Source organism: Sylvia atricapilla, chromosome 5, assembly GCF_009819655.1.
Source record: "Sylvia atricapilla isolate bSylAtr1 chromosome 5, bSylAtr1.pri, whole genome shotgun sequence".
Lineage (NCBI taxonomy): Eukaryota > Metazoa > Chordata > Aves > Passeriformes > Sylviidae > Sylvia > Sylvia atricapilla.
Window position 1 is genome coordinate 46,871,644 of NC_089144.1, and position 12,916 is coordinate 46,884,559.

General features: G+C 42.0%; 1 protein-coding gene across 7 annotated transcripts in view; it reads left to right on the forward strand.

Annotated features, from left to right (window-relative positions):
* The first annotated feature begins 7,062 nt into the window (after positions 1–7,062).
* CNOT4 (CCR4-NOT transcription complex subunit 4) overlaps positions 7,063–12,916 on the forward strand; it is a 75,888-nt gene continuing 70,034 nt past the window's right edge. For 6 of the 7 annotated variants that reach the window (XM_066319376.1, XM_066319374.1, XM_066319377.1 and 3 more), the window contains exon 1: positions 7,323–7,456. The gene's annotated coding sequence lies outside the window, so the exon portion shown is untranslated. Of the gene's footprint in view, positions 7,457–12,916 lie in introns of all 7 variants that reach the window. The other variant, XM_066319373.1, reaches the window with a different exon arrangement.

A 12,916-nucleotide genomic window follows, 5' to 3' on the forward strand; every position in this document is an offset into this window, starting at 1 on the left:
ACATAGTACAGTTTCAAAATGTATATGGAAGAATAAAAAATGTATATTAAAATAGAAAAGTATCTTCCATGCTTTGGGTGTCTTGGTCAATCTATAAAATATGGCCAGGATACCAACTTGGTTTCTGCTCCCCCTGAGTATGTTCCTGACCAATAGTGGCTCTTGGCGAGGTCCAGTCATGGTGCAGAGTGCCAGAGGAAAGATGGAACAGAAGGGGAGAGAGGGCAGAGCAGCACAAGGCACACAGCACAACCTTCCCTCTGTTGGCATGTCAAGCACAGACTAAGAAGCAGAAATGTTCTCTATCAGAATATAAGAGCCAAATTTCTCTGTACAATAAGCAGATCTATGTCATACAGAGTCTCAGTTACAGTGCTGCTTATATGCAAAACTGATCTAACTATTCTGGGATCTCTCATTTGTCATCATTACAGCTGGCTTCCTGCAGTTCCTTAAGGAACATTTTCATCTTTCTGATTAATAAATGCTTTGACTTTTCTACTTGATCTATTATTTTGTCTATCTAACCTATCTAATCTCGGGCTTGTCTCTCTATCAGCATTATTTATATAGCATAAAATTAGCGGTAGTAGCTCACATTCCTTTTGGCAAAAGGAAATATATCTGTCTGGAAAATTGCAAGGTTGCAGCTGGAGCTTGGCTGGTGCAGTACATATACAAACATCAAAGTTCATGCCAACCCTTTAATGTAACTTGTCATACTTTCTTGACAGGTGAGCTGCTGTCACACCTGGCTTATGCAGAACATGAGTTCCAACACAAAAAAAGGCAGTGGAAGTTCTTGTAATGGGCAGTTCCTGTTTATACAGCAGCCATGGAATCAATATGCAGGATGAAGTATTGCATTTTCTCAAGTCATGCACTTTTTGTTTCATCTCAGCAAATCCCATATGGCTGAGGCATTTTTATAAGAATGTGAGCAATTTTGAACTCTGTGGAAAATGCTGAATGCTGTTGGATAAGGGCAGAGAAGGGCAGAAGAGGAGAAATACATTCGTTTGAATGCACTAATATGGAGGGCAATTAAGGAATATGACAATAACGAGCAAGCATTCTGCATCATAATGTATGTTTTGCTTTAAAGAGCAGGTGATGACTCCCTGAAAACAATAATAAGTAACATAATGAAGCCCTGTCTACACGGGCATGTTACTCCAAATATTTCAGATGAGTTGGCTTGACCATATTTGTAATGATTGTTTTAAAGTGGCTGGACTTTCTTTTTTTGCATAAATGAAACCCAGACTCACCAGCCCTCAGCAGCAAGCTGTATCCAGTTTATGAGAAGATTCTGCCCATTTTTTAATATTTTTCCCTCATTGTATAAAGTGATATGGTTTATTTGCTGTCTGGCCCCTGAGTGCTTTCTTCTATTACAAGATCACCTGGATCAAGTATGTTAATCTCTCCTGCTGAATGCTGATGGCTTCCACTGCAATTCCAGTATGTGTGTGTTCCTCCTTTTTTTTGAGGACCACCTCTTTCCTTCCCCAATATTGTCTCATGGGTTATGTGTATCAGCACATCCAGCCCCAGCTTTATGGCACTGCCTCAAATATTATTATTTGTGACTGTTGGTCAACCTGAATGCAAGAGAGGGACATTCCTGAGAAATGGACCAGTGCTGCCATAAAGCAAAATAACAGTGGCATTTCTACGAGAACTGAAGGGATGTGAACAGGACCTGTAGAACTTCCAGCGGGAAAGAATAAGATAAGCTGTGAAAGATTTATCCATGGGAAGTCAACTGCTGAACCCTTCTATTGTAATGGAAGGTCACTTAGCGCAGCTGTCAAATGATGTCACTTCAAATACAGACTGTATAGCTAGTATTTTTTTCAAACCACTGAACTGAAATGCAAAGACTGAGGTTACGAAAAAGCTGTTTGAAATCCAGAAAGGTGGTTAGACTGAAAATGCTGAGGGAAGTATTCCTATCACATTCTATATTATGTCATAACTCTGCAACTGTAAGCCAGGTGGTATCCGGATGCCATCACTGCAGGGGAAAATGAGCTGTATGAACCATGAGCCTCTTTACATCTGTTTAGTGCCACCTTCTCTACTGTGGCCATCGTGGTACTCCACAAACAAGAATCCAATCTTGTCTTCCCACCTTGCACTGCTTGCTATGCATCTGGGTTCACTGCTGCTCTTCCTGCCACTCACATAACATGGCAGCATCCCATGAGTTAAAAGGAGTGCAGATTGCAGGGCAGGCCATATTTATTGCAACAGCAAATGCAGAAAAACAAAAGCAATAGCAAACATACTTTGGCTTGTAATTTGTTCAGCATTCTTTAGCTTCCTTCTGCATTTTATGAGATGAATTACCAAAATTAAACATTTCAAAATGCCGAGATTATAAAACACTTGTAATCAAACCTTTAGCAATATAAAATTCTTGAATTCAGGCCAATTGCTCTACAATCTGTTCCCTTTTAGTGCATATGCTGCTGACCTGCATGTATTACAAGACATCTTAGGGCAAAGGCTGTGCTCCATTTTTATGCACAGGGCAAAGCAGTGCAGCCCGCTTGGTTTCTTATCTGTGTGGTTTCTCTCACTCCTGCAATTGAATATACTTCAGTACCCTTCTATGAAATGCTGTACATCCTTCTGATTTATCCATTGCCTTTTCCTGTAAGACTTTTTCTCAGCTCCTGGAAACATACTTAAAGGTAATGTTGCTACAGAGGTGTACATAAAACTGCAAACTCAAGTCCTGTTACTAGTCAATAGCAGGATAATATCTCCCTCATTAGCCTAGCATCTTCTTTCCTCCTTCCTATTTCAAGACCAGCCCATGATTTCTATAGAAAAGAGATGTAAAGAGAGAGGCTTCTTATTTTTTACATTTCTTATTTTTTACCCCACACTGTGGGGTTACCTGAGAACAGCCGATTCCTAGGAAAGCTCAGACTGGAAAAACAAATGGGAGTGACATTCCAAAATCGATTAAAAAAAATGAAACCTATGACCATTAGCACCGCATTCAATGCAGAAATAACAAATAATTGCAATTTATCTCTGACAACAAAGGCCCCATTATGATGAGGAACTTTAGCCAAACAGATTGCTTAATGAATAAAAAATACGTCAAAAAGGAAAAGGAGGATAGGAAAGAGAAGTTTAAGGATTCTGTGAATGGATTTCGGCTCAGTAGCCAAAAGGCAAAAAAAGAGCTGGAAGGATGTTTATAACAACCTATGTTAACTTGGACATGAGTGTCTAGATTCAGAGGAGTTTAGGACAAAGAAAAAAAAACACCCAGGAGGATTTACTGTAAATTATGAAAAAACCCACAGTCTTCTGAAGAATATTAGGAAGCTATGCCACTACTTCAAGTGCACTCTGAGGTTAACAAATAGTAGGAGCTTCCTGGAGGTCCCCACAACACCCTTCCCAAAACCAGGAGCAATTTCTGCTCTCATTTGCAAAGATAGGTGCACTTAGCAGTTAATGTGTGCTGTGCCAGAGTCATGTTGAATAAAGAAGGTTGTAATGAAAAAAAATGGCTGAAGCATCCCATTGAAGTCGTCATTTTCCCCTTATAATTCAAAAACATAACAAAGATGTATCTCATATCTTTGGCTATAATGCACTAATTCTGTCACCACTCTATTCTTTCATTTAAGACAGAGCAGGATAATTCACTCATCCTGTTTCCCCAAGCAGCATGGAGATCTCATTCTCCTCACGTGGATTTCCAACAAGAGATAGCAAACATCTACCACTCGCAGCAAGTACTGATCAGAGTGTTTGTAAGGCTCCTCCACCTGCCCTTAATTTACCAACAAAGCCCTTCATTATTATTCTACAGTTAGTCAGAACAGTCATGCATTTTCTTTCTCTAGTGCCAAGTAAAAGGCATCATTAGTCAGATAAGCAGAGAGATGTTTGGACCTCCAAGAGTGAGAAAAGGAGTGGACACATCAATAATACCCATTGCAGTCTGCAGAGCAATTCTTATTTCTGTTTCAGTAAATAAAGCTGAATTTCTAAAAAACCTGTTATTAACCCTTGTATACCATTCTGTAATAATATCTGTGAACTTTGCGTAGCGATCCATGAAGCTTTGCAGAAGCCTGAGAAAAATAATTTTTTTCTATTTATGAGATCCAACTTTCAGTCTGAAATATAGGCACATACATTCAGCCTCTGCTACTAGCAGAGCTTGGGGTCATGATATTTATAAAACTGCAAGTATTTTCTCACTACCAGCACAGTGAAATATACATGTGATAAATATTTCTAGCACATATTGATAGACCATTATCAATCCCAGTGAGCAGAAAGTCCACACGTACATGTGCCTCGGTATTATTTCTATGTTGATGAATATTCAGACTGCAGTTGTACAGATGCTTTGCAACTTTTGCCATCCTAAAGTCCCAGCATAATTACTCCCTATCCCAACCAGGCATGGAATTACTGGATCTCCACCTCCTCCTTTTCTGCCAGTATCAGTACACCGCCATCATGTCTTTCTCTAGTCCTTTCTCTGGACCCTCCACTGTTTTCTCCTGACAGGTTGGCAGCCATTTGAAATGGTGGTGGCTTAACACTGGAGGGAGGAATCCTGAAAATAGCTTAGCTTCACATCAAACTGCAGAATCCTAGTAGGTTCCTATATCTGTTCCACAAGACAGTGACTGTGGATCATTGCCCGGGAGAGCAATTTCCCAGTACATGGTGTGAATCAACGCATGACAGCGCGTATGCCACAAATGTCAGGGAACTGGGGATTGAATCACAACACATAAATCATATGAATAGACATTTTTACTCTAGCTAGTACATATTGGCTACTTCCAAGAAAATGTATTGCAAAAGCTTTTCTTTATAAACACGGAAATGATTTCTTAGAAACAGTCTTGCTGAGTTATCAGGCCCATTCAAAGCAAACAAAACCCAAACATTTCCAAAAGTAAATAAGCTGCCAAAATGCAATTAAGTAACCTGATAAAAGCAATTACAATTACTTAAAAATAATAAAATAATGAATTTAAGGGCATCTTAAAATTTTAAAATGGCAACATGATGGCCAAGTGAATTATTCTTACCAGATTAAAGAAGAGGTGGAAGCAGGGCTATGGATAACTTTTGGTAACATCAGCCAAAGCAGTCTTCGGCCATGTAGATTTTTTTCCTACATTAATATTATATGCTGCTGATATCTGTCCATGCAGGTCTCAGCAAAGTGATTTGAACAGATTTTTACTAAGAGAAAAACTCCTTAATTCTGAATGAAAAGAAACCACAGAATTCACTTAATATTAACAGCCTAAATTCTGACTCAAAATTGCAGCTTTTAGTTTTATTATTTTAAACGTCTCTTTCCAAGTCAGAGTACTTGCTTTTATTCAATAGGAAACATTGGTGGGTATTAGGTGTACCAGCAACTAATTACATTACTTATATAAGTTACTTACATAATGGGTACTCCTGGAACCTAATGGTTTATATATCAGTTGATATAAATGTAAAACTAATAAAGTTTTTGAGAAATACATTGTTATATACATACATTCACCTGAATTTGATTAATATATACTAACTAGTTACTTTTACATTAATACATTAGTACATGTTACAGTCTAAGACATATGCAGAGAAACACAGAATTTCTCACTTACATAGGTGTTCACATTCCACTTTATGTTTTGTCCTCTGAATAATGTTGCATTTGAGTTCACATGTGAAGACTACTGCTGAGAACAGCATATCTTTTTATGCAGACTTTGGTCTTCCCTACAGCAAGAAACAGTAAAGTTAATTTATAGAACTTTCCTGTGGGGGATATACACGTATCAGTCTGTAATTTAATATGCATAAGTTAACATTAACTTGTTTTAGGAAGGAGATAAGCTATGTCAACACAAGTTCCACTGTTAGTAGAACAGGCATACTGTACAAAGCTGTACTAGTATAATACTTCAAACTAAGAAACAAAAGTAAAGAAGAAAAAATCCATGCCATTAAATGTAATTGTTGTGCCAGTGCATTCGGTGATGAACACCTCTTTGTCCTATCAATTGCTGAAATAAGTAAAATTCTCAGGTGAATATTGTCATGGCAAAAGCAGTAATAGTTTGCACACTGAAGGAGATAACTGATAATTAAACACTCAGGATGAGGCTGGCTGTCTGGAGAGCTAAGGATGCCAGGGCAGGAAAGCCACAAGAGAGCTATAAAGGCGATGAATAAAACACTATTTGTTAGCTGAGGTGATGAGGTCTTGGCGCAGCATCGGGATCATCGGTAAAAGAGAGGGATATGGGTGCAATTTGAACAAGTCCATGACCCGGGGCGTCTGTGGTATAAAGAGAGGATGGAGGCAATATAGTTTCTCTGAGTTTCTACGAGATAAGAAGTGCGAATAAAGCGAAAGAAGCGAAGGGTGAGGCGGCAGGCGGGGTCCCCGGCGGGGAGCGCGGCTGGCAGCGGCGCCGGGGCGCAGTGCCGCTCTGCCGGCGGCCGAGGCGCTGGACGCGCCGTGAGGCAGGGCTGCCCGAGGCGGCCTTCGGCAAACTCGGCCGGCCCCGCCGAGCCGCCGACAGCCGCGTCAGGGGCTCCCGGGAGAGCACGGCGCACCACGTCCCCTGGCGCTGCAGCCAACAGCCGGCAAAATCCGACGGGGAGCTACACGGGATCTCTTCGACACGGCAAGGGAAAAGAACTCCAGAGCAACACCAATGACAGGGGGAAAAAAAAATCAACCCAGTGCTTGCAAACCGTGCAGTTTAATGTCCAGCAACAGGTGGCTGAAGTTGCAGGGCGTTTACGGACGGAGACTCCCGGGAACAGAGCGGTGGGACGGCCCTACCCGGCGGAGAGCTTCGGATCCCCGGCCTGGCGAAAGAAGACCGTGGTCCGGCTCGGATGGCGTGGCCACCGCCTCCGGCTCCGGCTCCTCCGGCGCTACCGGAGCCGCCGCCACTGCCGCCGCCACTGCCGCCGCCTACAACTCCCTTCATGCCCCGCGCCGTCGCGGCCGCTGCCGTCGCGCCCCGTTTCACCTCCCGCGCCGCTCCCCGCCCACTGCCGGCAGCGCACGCGCAGCGGGGGCGGTGTCTGGGGCAAGTCTCCCCAATGTAAGATGGTGGCTGGGCTGGCAGCGGAGCGCCCCGAGCTCGGAGATCGCCCGTCCCTCGCGTAAAGGTCGTCGGAGCAGCTGCCCGAGCGCCCGACCGGCCGCCGCCGCACGTCCCTCTCCAGGAGCGCCGCTGCGGGTTTCTCCCCTCCGCTTCTCTCTTTCCTCGCCGCCTCTCTCCTTCCCTCCCCACCCTTCTCCTCCTTTTCCCCTCGCCTCCTTTCCCACACGCTCACTCAGTCACCCATTCGCCCGCCCGGCCGCCCCCGCCGCGCCGGGCAGCCTGAGAGGGAGAGCCGCGCACACGCACCGCGGGCCGGGCAGGCAGGAGGAAGGCGGGTGAGTGCGAGCTGAAGGCCGGGCCGGGAAGGAGGGAGGGAAGGAGAGACGAGGAGGAGGCGGGGGGGAGCCGGGCCGCTCTGACTACGAGAGCGCCGAGGCTTCGCTGGGACGGCGCAGGCCGCAGCCCACCCGCCGGTGCAGCCCCGGCGACGGGAGGACGCGCCGGGCCGCTGCCGGGCGCCGGGGGCGCCGGGCCGTGAGGGGAGGGCGCGGGGGAGAGCGGGCAGCTCCTCCTCCCCGGGGGCGCTGGGGAAAGGGCTTCCTCCGTGTCGCTGCCCGGAGGAGGCTGTATTTATTTCCTCCTCGCTCTCCCACCCCCCTCCGGCGCGGGGAAGCCCTTGGGCCGGGCCGGGCCACTGGCCGGGGTGGCGGAGGGACGGTGGCCCCGGAACCGCTCTCATTTGCCAGGGCAGGCCGGCGCGGGCATCGCGGCGTGATTCACTTAGAATTTGCGTGGAAATTTCCTCTCTCCCCTTCTTCCTCTTCCCTGGAGCCTGGCTCCATTTCTTCTTGTGATATGCAGTTTTTTTCCTGAGGGAAAGGCAAACAGATGGTGAATGGCAGCCTCTTAATTTTGGTGTTATTTTGGACAGTCCGTGCAACCTCCTGAGATTTATCAGTCAGTAAAATAACCGGTATGTAACTTTCTGTCTCCTGCTTGCAAAATCCACGAAGCTCTTTTCATTTTGTGCATTAGCAGAAGTAAAATGACAAGGCTGTATATGGGTGCTCATCTGCTTCTAGCTACGGTCCTACAGCTCTACCTGCCAGTTTAAAACTGAGCAGCCGGTACCTTTGTATGTACAGTAAAGGGGAGGGAAAATACACTAGATAATTATGTTAAAATGCTTTATTACCATACAAGAGAGGAGTTAATTGTCCATGGCTTGTATGCTTCTGTCAGTGTGGTAATACCAAGTATGCTGTTCATAGGGGAAACAATTCTCTCCAGAGCATTTAATGTAAGCAAAACCTATCAGCTGGTTAAAGCTGTGGAAATTCTAGACCTGCAGATGTTGGCTTACTCCTGTCCAAAAGTTTTAGAAGTTAGTGTTGGCCAGTCACATGTGTACTGAGCCTGTACGCATTTCTAACTCACTGTGTTTTAATTGTCTGTATTTTGTTTTAGTTTTGAAATGTCTTGACCTGAACATCCCTGGACTTTGACTTCATATTCATGTAAACATGGTGTCTGGCACTAATAGAAAAGCACATATGCTGAAAGATGAATATGTAGAAGAGTGATTTTTTTTCTAGCCCCTTTCACTGCTTAAAAAGGAAAGGCAAAAAATGAAATACAGGCTTATGAAGGGCAGGGAGTAAAACAGCTGTTTGACTTGAGAGAGTGAATTAGTTTTAGATGGCCTATTTGTAGGCCTATTTGATGGCCTATTTGATTATTATTACAAATAAACAACTATACTACTAGTTTCTTAGCATCTCTTTAATAATGTAGTGATCTAACTCATGGTCTAGGATTCAGCTGTGCTGCATCTTAGGCTTTTGGAATTCTGTGATAGGGTTTCTATTCCATAAACAAGATGAACACATGCAAATGTTTAGAAATGCTTGGCAGTTGAACTTGGCTGAATTACAAACTAAGTTCATTTTAGGGGAAAAGATTGTTTTGGGAAGGGAGAATACAGTGATAAAATTAGGTCTTCTTTTGACTTGCATGTTTCTTCAGGTGCCTCTTTGTTAGCTTTTAAAATTAGGAGGGTTGGAGTATTCTAACAGTTTTTCTCTTTGCAGAGAAAAGGTAGTGAGTGTCATTGTCAGGAATAGTGCTCTGCTAGTTTCTTGGTACCTCAGAAAGTTTAAGAATGTCCTTAGAGTGCCCACTAAATAAAAAACTTGGGTTAGAAAGGCTGGTGAGAGAGTATACACAAATATGTGACTTTTTTATTTAATTAAAAATAGTCTGTATGTAGAAATACATGTTTTCCTTCATGGCTGTTGTTCATAGAAATTAGGATGTTCTTTGTGAGTTAAATGGTTTTGAAATAGCTCTGACCGAGATCCTAAGTATGAGCCCTGAAGGCTTAACTCTGGCAACTATTTCTCAAAATCTCATCTGCCTCTTTGAAATAAATGAGATTATTTCAAATAGACCTCTCTGTAAGCACAGGTAACTCTGAAGTTTGCATCTTGGGCCTTGCTTGCTCTGGTAAGATGAGGCTGATCTATAGGCCTTAACACATGCAGAAAGAAAATTACTTGCTCAGCAAGACTGCTAGGGTCAAGGGTTCCTAGACTTTCACACGGTGAATAGTGCCTTAGGTTGTACAAACCACCTCTTGTCCCACTTGCAGTTATGCTGTATTGCTGAGATAACTTCAGTAAGTGCATATGTGAAAGACTGCTTAACTTACCTGGCTTCAGTGTCCTGAATGCTTTGTCTCTTTAAAGATGTTCAAGCTTTCTCTTTTATTTTTTTCCTGTGTATCTTTCTACCTGCTTAGCCCCCTTTTTATTGGATGGTAACAGTGTGAGGAGCTAGAGCTTTATGGATAAATAGAGTCCTCATCCCTCTGGGCCACCCTCTCATTCCTTTCAGAAGGTTGGTTAACATTTGTTAACATTTTAACAACTGTAAACACTTTCCAGACTTGGAAAATTAGGTATAGCAGCAAATGATTTGACATGGCTTGAGCTGCTGCTCAGACCTGCTTCTTCCTGTAAATAAATTGGGAGGGCAGTGCAAGTGTCTAGCAGGAAATATGAATATAACATCTCTAAGTAAAAGCATGTCTGCGATTTTGCATTAGACTGTTAGGATCAGTTCTGTGCATTTTTTTTACTACAGTGGAGTTTTTTCTGTCACACCAGAAACTTTGATGTGCTTGGTTATATCAGCTAGCATTTTTCTTGTATGAGTTTGAAAAATGAATCTTCATAATTTCCTTGTTTCAAAATTATATTCCAGATTATACAAGTTTAGTTAGTATTCAGAATATATGGTTTTGGCATCTGGTTAGCTGTTATTAGACTGGCTGCATCAGCTCAGAGGGAAGGGTTAGTGTTTAAACTAGTGATTTCCACATATTACTAAGATCAAGTAGGTTTTGTGGTGGTATGTTTCCTTTCCTTTCCTTCCTTGGATGTTCTGGGAGCTTGACAACTCCAAGGTACTTCTGGTAGGAATCCATCATCTTTTAAGTGGAGCTTGCAAGTGTTTTCTAAACACATATGTACAAATTAAGATATTTATAAATATCATGCATGTCCTTTAACAACATGAGGCAGCCTGCGTCCAAAGCTATGATGCCAATCACAAGCCAAGGGAATGAAACTTCTCATCCTTTTCTGTGTATCCTGAAAGCTATGTACTGTGTTTTTATTCTGGGGCAGAATATGTTAGTGTTGATTTTATAATGATTAATCTGTTGTCAGTGTATTTTTATTAAGTTATTTAATCTGTTGCTGGCTTTCAAATTGGGGCAAAATAGGTTTGGATCAGCGTAAAGGGTGTTTTTTTTATCTTTTAGTCATTGAGTGTTAAAAATAAAGGTGGGTGTAGAGACCAAGCAAACATTGAACTTGATGGGGAGGGAGCTTGGATCTTTGGTAAGGCTCGTTCTCTTATCAGTGCTGTCTGGTTTTGATCCAGTTGTGTTCTGTTGCAAGGGAAGAAGGGAAAACTTCATCTGTGAGTTGCTTTCTAACATACTGTGGTCCTGGCATCTGTTTCTTCTATTTCACTGTTGTCTTGATAGCAATAGATGCCTAATATGAAGTGGGTTTCAACTGATTACAAAATCTGACATAAAGTTATTGTACTTCTGTGTATCTTGGCTGTAAGATGGAGGGTCTCTTGTTGTAGTGCAGGTTCTTGTAGTCTCTTTCTGCACTTTGAGTATTTTGCTTCTCTCAGCTTAGCAGTCTTTCATTGCTGGAAGGTGATATTGCAGTATTTTGAATTTGATTGCAAGTATCAATTATTAGAACTACAAATTTGGAGTGGTGTTTTTGTGTTGCCAGGGTTTGGTTTTTCTCTTTTCTTTTTTCAAAGAAATTAAGTGAAAGTGCAAAAATGGCAGCACACTTGTGTCTTCACTTCTAATGAGTTCTTCAAATTCGGAACAGAATCACATGAACTTTGTAGGGATGGCCAAAAAAATGTGATAGGCATGTGTACTGTGATTTTCAATTAGTGCTTCATCCCAGGTTTTACTATGGCCCATATTTAGGCCTTTTTTGTGGTTGAGTGCTTATGTTTCAGACTGCTGAAGCCTAATCTTTTCCTTGCTTAACAGAAGAGGCCTTTATTTTTTCCCCAGTGTGGATGTTCTTAAACATTTTCTTCCATATAAGAATCCGTACCCAAAAGTAGCAATGAAAAGGTTAGCAATCTTACTCTTTGTAGGATCAAATACACAGCATAGGAAGACTTACTAACAGTCTTTAAGGTTAATTTGTTTCAGGAACACTGAATTCAACAGATGAGATTTATTTGAAAGCAGGCTTGGTGTTGTATTTTAGTTTAAAGTTTCTTTCACCACTATGGATTTAATGTGGATCCTATTTGAATAGTGTATATTAATTTTAATTGCAAGATACGTGAGCTAAGACACCTCAGGTGTGAAATACTGTATTTGCAGGTAGAATAGTTTTGTTATTTCTAAACTTGTCTCTTATTGCATGTTAGAGTTAGTTACCATCTTAAAAAAACAACCTGAATTTGAGTGCAGGACTGGGAGGAAGTAGTTATATTTGTATGTGCTTTGGAACTGCCTACCTGAGGAAGTTTGTGATAGAAGTTTTGATGAATGTTATGTCCCAGATAGGTGAGCATATGGTGGCTGTTGTTCAGAGTTTGTTTTCTACTACAGCCTAGAATTACAGAAAAAAAGGATAAGGAAGAAGCATGTAGGAATAATCACTAGATATGTGGAGAAAGTATCCAGCTACTTTTTTGTCTTTTTCTGTCTTCTCTCCAGATATGATGAATGAAGATCGGTACGTGTAGCTATAGCTGTGCCTCTCAGTTAAAGACCTAAAGCTCTGTGATCTGTAGATATTACCTTGGGCTGTTGGACATTGCAAAAATAGAAACTATTCCCTGTCTTTGAATAGCTCCTGCTTCATGATGTGACTTTTTTTTTTTTATTGAATGTAATCTAGAATTAGTCTTCAGTATCTCATTCATAAAATGTGTCTGTCCTGAGAGCTCTTAAACTAGCATAAAATAAAAGGTCAAAATTTGCTGGGTCAAAATTAGTGTTTATAGGTCAGCATGCCCAGTAGTTAATTTGAATGCATTTCCTTCAATCAATATGAACTGTAGGGGTCCCTAAACTCCTGAAGTTATGTTAAACACACTAGTCTAAATGAGAGCGGCCCAGTAGCATTAATCCAATTTGTCTAGTGACTTAATCTTACTGCCATTTATCATGTAACTGCTGCTCCTCTGAACAAGCCTTCTTGCATGTGTTTCTGTTGATCATTTAGCATGTT